Below are 7,007 nucleotides of genomic sequence, written 5' to 3' on the forward strand. Positions count from 1 at the left end.
TCTGATGCAGCAAGTGCAGAGACTGTTGTGTACTTCATGATTAGAAATTAAATTCACTTTAATGTGTGATATGACAAAAAAAAATGTAATTAAAATGAATATTTTCACAATATTAGCAGCTTGGACCAGAAAACAGTAGTCTATACGTCACGACTTAGCAAGCAGATTGCTCATGCTAGTGTATTTGTTAAAAATGTCACTGAAATGCTCTCAACATGCCAACCTTGACATTTGATTGGTTCACAGTCACAAATGTTCTTCCTGTGTATAAATAATGTGCTACCATAACTTTTGTCAGTGCTATTGTTTCAGTTGATATGCTCTATGCAGTAATGTACAGTAATCAAAGTCTAGAATGTAATATGGAATATCCCTATGATTTCATTACATAAACTAAATTACAATAAACCCTGACTGAATTTCAAGCATCTAGACTTAACATGTACATAGTCTTAAATTCCATTACGTGGACCCTGCCAAACTTACCCAAATAACCCTGCTTGTCTTTATCAACACTAATAAAACAACTACTGCTTACACTGCTTAATTGTCACTTTCTTTAATATGATGTAACATGACCAAATATAAGTAAAACATACATTTAAAAAGGAAATGAAAGGATTTTATAGGCAGAAAATAAAGATTTGGCCTCCCCGTCGGGGAATCGAACCCCGGTCTCCCGCGTGACAGGCGGGGATACTTACCACTATACTAACGAGGAGCTCCATGTCAAACCATGGCACACTACACCTCAAGTACAAAGTAAGAACACTGCTATAATCATTCACTGTCATAAAACGCAGGAAAAATGATCTACTCTTTCATATTATTACTTAATATGTTTTAGCATAGCTTATCTTATCAACCTGAAACTCTGATAAGAAACTGAAAGATTTGATAGACTGCAATGAAGGTTGTAAAACGAGGCAAGACTGGAACAATATACAATTGTATTATCTGAACAATGGATGGTGTATGTCTCTTAGTAACAGCAGAATGGAAACCGGCAATTTTCCACACTGCATGTAGATATCTATCTAAATCAAGCTGTGAGTACGATTTGGAAACCCTTGGCAACACTAGTGGTCATTAGGTAAACTGCAGCCTCACAACTACTACACTAACAAGGAGCTCCATGATGTGTATTGGCACACTAAACCTCAAAAATCATGACACTGTAATAAGCATCCTTTTTATGAAACACAAAAGAAATGATCTGTTCTTTCATATTATTGCTTATATGTTTTAACATAATTAATCTTACCATAAACTTGAAAGCAGTGCAGTGCTCAGGAGTTAACTGTGTAAATGAAAGAATAACAACTCGAACAGACATTCGGTTTATAATTAGTCAACATTAAATAAATAGGAATTATTTTTCTCTACTTCTTTGCTGTATTCTTGCTTTTTGTTTTGTGTGTTTCCGTTTTTGTGTTTCCACTTAATATTGTTTTAATTTGTGTAAATCTCTAAAAGAACTCGGTGTTAATGTTATTTAATCAGATCTTAACACTTAATGAAACTGAGTTTTAAAATGTGTACTGAATCCCTATTTTGTTACTTGTTTACCAGTAAGGATAAAAGTTCACATACTCCCATTTTGGAAATTCATTACTTCATTCATTTCTTTTCAGCTCAGTCCCTTTATTAATCCGTGGTCGCCACAGCATAATGAACGCCAATTTATCCAGCATATGTTTTACGTAACGGATGCCCTTCCGGCTGCAACCCATCACTGGAAAACATCCATACACACCCATACACACTCATACACAATGGACAATTTAGCCTACCCAATTCACCTATAGTGCATGTCTTTGGACTGTGGGGGAAACCGGAACACCCGGAGGAAACCCACGCGAACACTGGGAAAACATGCAAACTCCACACAGAAATGCAAACTGACCTTAGGCTTGAACCAGCGACCTTCTTGCTGTGAGATCGTGCTACCCACTGCACCACCGTGATGTTGAATTTATTAATTATAATTAGATTTTTTTTGTATTTTAGAGTAAATGTTAACCAGAAGTGAATAAAAATAGTGTATATAAAAAATATATTTTTTATTGTGTTTCATTTTCATTTCAGTTCTTTTCAAACCGACACAAAACTATTTTAAATACAATAAACGTAATTGTATAGTTGTACACAAACATATAATAACAATATTTTTATAAACATTTCTCATGATTGCAATTAGTGAAAACAACAGTTTTGAATATAAAATTTAATTTACGCTTAATGTATATTACAATTATGATATATCCTAATATCCATTAATAGCTTTCTTAACTTTTGTGTTAAATTAAATGCGAATATAATAACGTTAAATAATCAATTATAGTTATCACAAAAACATTAAGGTATTATTTTATTTTATTGACATTTTTATACTACATTAACAAACACAAATATTACAAAAATTTAGCCCATTGTAGTAACTGTGAAAAAACACAGAGTTAAACTTGAGCATACTGTACTGTTTTTAAGCAATGTTATGATTTTAATTATATTTAAATATTTATCTATCTATCTATCTATATACAATACAAATTGCATGTTAAAAAACTGGAGGTACAATTAAAAAAGTTTATATCTCCCCGTCGGGGAATCGAACCCCGGTCTCCCGCGTGACAGGCGGGGATACTTACCACTATACTAACGAGGAGTGGCTTAACAATACCTTGTCGCAGGTAGTACAAATACATATACTACGCCTGAGAAGGCCAAGAATTTCACTGTACATTTCCTCCATGAACAATTTTAAATCTTGTAATTACCTTTTTTACACTGTGCAAAGATCTGGAGAGGAATCGGTTTTCTCACGTCATTTCCTGTACAATAAAAACATCATTATTTCAATGAGCTGTGTTAGAATGCTTATCATTTTAGTCTTCTTTCAGTTAGCAAATGTAAAGAAATTGTTAGGAAAAACATCTTTTCTTCTGTTGAAAAACTTAAAAAGGTAAATTGCATTATAACAGTAATCGATGGCATCATTTTAATTTTGGTTGAGTTATCCCTTTAACAAGACACTTGCAAAATATTTGATTAAGCACAATAATTGAGCTCAAAATTTGCATAAATTTAAGGAGTCAAAAAAGAATATCCAAACATCAATTTCCAAAAAAGCATAAACATAAAAAGCTGAATTAAACACACACACACACACACTACACACACACTACACATTATTCCCGTTTAAAACTCATAAATAATAATATAAAATATTCAATATTTGGAACAATGAGCCAACAAATGTGCCTAGTTCACTAAATCTAGTGAACTTAACACATATTGATTTAGTGTGGTAATAAAAGAATTTTGTTCCACCATATTTATGATAAATTTGTTGATCTAGTGCGCCGCCTGGTGGTCAAACAATGTTTTAAAATGGTCTACCTCCGAGACGTTAATGACTGCTAGGATGTTTTAAAAACCCTGATCTAAACAGCAGCTTTACACGTTTTATACATGAACGTTAGGATTAATAGGTTCTGCTCCGACTGCGTGAAACAACACAATGCTTGTAACCTATGCAGCATAATGGCAGCATTCACGTTATGTAAAGAATTATGTGTACTGTCTTGAGGGCATGGCAAAGTATTTGAAGAAATATATAAACATGAAACAACCCACCTTCTACATGTCGATGGCATGGGACTCTGAAGCAGAAACTGTCGATGAAACACAATATTACGATTTTTTAATAACCTGTACACTTTTAAAGTTGATTCAAATTGTAAATTTGACTTCAAATGCGAAACGCAACGTTAGACGATTACTAACTTACATGCGTAACACACGTGAACAAGCTAACGCTAGTTCACGAGTTGCGAGTCGACCTCATTACAAATAATTACTTATTACCAAAATCTTTCATTTGACATGGCCGTCATTAAGTGAGTAGATTAATGTTATCCAATGTAACTAAATCGTTCAACAAATACTGACCTTCGAATGACTTTAGATGTACGGAAAGGTGTCGTCGGTTGAATGGCCGTTAGAAGCGTGCTCGGTAAAAAGAAAAGTGCGTCACAAGCGGCAGCGAACAGAACTGCATTCTGACAAGTGTAGCTAACTCATTCCCGCCCAAAAACTGTCGAAAAACCGAACAATGGGGGCTGTATGGCATCTCTTTGGGAGATCAAAACAGGTTTATGAGGGCAGACTGGGGCTGGCGGGCATGCCATTGCAAAACCGCCCAAATTTTCACTACCTGCCTATGTTATTTTTTACCCGCAAAAATAACTTCAAAACCACCTGAAACACTGATTCTGACCTAACTCTTGACTGTTTCCACACAGGTGTCCTGAACACCACCTCACCCTCTGACCGGGAAGACCCACGTGCCCTCAAGTTTTATGTATTTGTTAATAATACAGCATTAGGCAAAGGCTCTATGGACAGATACATTTTTAAAGCCAACGATAAACTTCCAGTGAAAGCTTAATGTGACTATTTTTAATTTCCCAAAAGTGTCTTTTACAGCATCGATGTTGTATTGTAATTACAATAAATCAGATCTTAAATGTGACAACTTTGTAATAGAAAGACAGTTCACCGGAAGCGCTTAGACTGCCTGTGGCTGAAAATTAAAAATCTGTGTGCTTATACGCGGCCTCAAAATATTTACATTTAGACACTTTTTATGTACTAGATTTTGTGGGATGAGAAGTGTCATTTCAAATCTATAATTTCTTGCATATTTACTTCTGGAAATATAATTAAAATCAGACTGTGACTTTGGTTACTTTAATTTCAGTTTTCAATCAATTTTAATTCATTTAATTTTCCAGCTCACAATCTGGAAAATTTTAGTTTTTCCATTAATGTATATTTTCCTATATTTGTGTAATCCCAGACATTTAAGTGTTAGATGCTTGAGAACATCATGCTTGAGATGTAGTATATGTACGTCTGTCAGGTGTTCATGACTGTTTTCATAAAACTGATATAAACAGCAGTTTAAACACACTGTAAAAATATATTTCCATGATTTGGTAACGTATTTTCTTTTGTCAAGTCAACTTAGATTCACTAATGTCGTTGAAATAAAAAAAATTTTTAGTTTATGTTGATTAAAATAATAGCATGGTGGTAACACACTGATTTAACTTTAAAAAATTAGTTGATTCAACTAATAGATAGTTCACTAGACTTCTGAGTCTTCGTTTAACCTGCGCATGCGCCCAACGGTCCGGAGTCAACAATATAAAAGGCATTTGAAGGAGAAGGCGCCATTTTCTCCCCTTCAGAGGCAAGCAAGTTTTGAGGTAAGTCCTTTTAAAAATCAACGTTTTTATTGTCTGGGTTGCCTTAGAGTGATTTGAAGTATTGCAGAAGAATTTAGCAGCTGTCAAAAATCAAACTTTATTACAATTTTGCCTCAAATTGTAGATGAAAAAAGTCCATACCAACCTCTGTCATGGTTTCCTTAGAGGCGATTTTAACTTATAACAATTTCAGACTGAACGTTACATATTCCATTTAATAAGCCTGCTATATAGCATCAGAAAAGAGTATGCTTGAGATATGAAATATAAGAAATGATGGGAGGAGGGAACAAAGAAAAATCAAGGTGAATCTCATTTGTGAATAGATTATATTTGTTTTTATTGTCCACCTTTTTCATTTTTAATTTCTCACCCTCATGTCTTTTCAATCCCCTGTCACCTTCATTCATCTACAGAACACAAACTTATTTTGATGAACAGCAATATGTTCATCGTCCAGGTTTAGGACATAATTTACTAAAATTATTTTCTAAATATAACTAAATCATACATTTTCACATGTTTTTACAAAGCGAACATGCAACAATTAAAGCACACACCCTATATATAAAAGTTAAAACACAAACGTTATTCTGTTCTTCCACCTATGTCATGCATGACTAGACATGGGCTGGTATAAGATTCAGACGATATGAAACAAAGGGATAAAAATATCACTGTTTCACGGTATGACAGTATTTTAATTACTGCTCTAAAATATTTTCTTTTTAAATGTTTGGCTTGAAAGCAACATCTTTTTTCGCCATTGAACACTGGATATTTTTTTTGACTTCTGCTGTGCAACTGCACTGTTTAGGCCTATATATGCTTGGATTATGGTGTATATTTGTTTTTAAGATGTTTCCTGAATCATGGGCTGACCAGTAGATACTGTTGCTCTAAAAAAATTCTAAAAAAAGTTGTTAAAAAATGTAATAAAAAACCTTATACATACCTTGAAATGATATAGCAGAAAATGTTTATGGTATTAAAACCATGACTTTTTCAAACGTCGGTAAATCTTATCATCCCATGCTTATGCATGACCTTTCCAAAACCTCATATCAAGGTTTGTATTTATCAGCCTATAATATTATCGACTTCTAATATTTATTGGTATCTACTATCTAGCAACATCTCGATATTGATACATCTCTAAAATGAATCAGGCTCAGAAATGTTTATATCAGGATTTTATTTAACTGCCTATAAAAAGGGTAATTAAAGCTTCCATTGACAACAACAGAAAAAAAAAAAAAAATTCTGAAGCGAAAAAACACATTGGTGTATACACGCCTTAAATGACTGGGGGAATGCATAAATCTCCAAAACTGCACACTAAACTCACAATTAAATTAAATTTTAAATCAGCATCAAAAAGCTCTAAGTTAAGCTGTATTTAAGTTTAAAACATGGTAAATCCAGCCAATCAAACCAATCTTCTTTGGTTACAAAAACTGGAAGAAGAGAGACAAAACCCAGAGCAAAACTGAAAGACGACAATGGAAAGAGACGATATGTTATGGGAAGGGATACAGCGCAAGAATGCTGTAGTCTTCAAATGACAGAATTAGCACATTTGCACAAACCCCTCCCCTAAAGAACCACAATGCTGTAAAGATTGACAATGGACTGATTTCATGCGGCCGCCATTTTAAAAGCTAAATCGAGGCTGCGGTGGGAAAAAAAACCTGTACCAGGCTGTACCTGGCTATATATCTTATCAGTGAA

General features: G+C 33.9%; 2 non-coding genes across 2 annotated transcripts; both read right to left on the minus strand.

Moving 5' to 3' along the window:
* Positions 1 to 649: 649 nt before the first annotated feature.
* On the minus strand, positions 650 to 721 carry trnad-guc (transfer RNA aspartic acid (anticodon GUC)). The gene has a single exon. It is a non-coding gene; the product is annotated as a tRNA-Asp (tRNA).
* A 1,875-nt stretch (positions 722 to 2,596) lies between these two features.
* trnad-guc (transfer RNA aspartic acid (anticodon GUC)) lies at positions 2,597 to 2,668 on the minus strand. Its single transcript has one exon. It is a non-coding gene; the product is annotated as a tRNA-Asp (tRNA).
* Positions 2,669 to 7,007: the final 4,339 nt, after the last annotated feature.

This window comes from Danio aesculapii, chromosome 21 (genome assembly GCF_903798145.1).
Source record: "Danio aesculapii chromosome 21, fDanAes4.1, whole genome shotgun sequence".
Taxonomy (NCBI): Eukaryota; Metazoa; Chordata; class Actinopteri; order Cypriniformes; family Danionidae; genus Danio; species Danio aesculapii.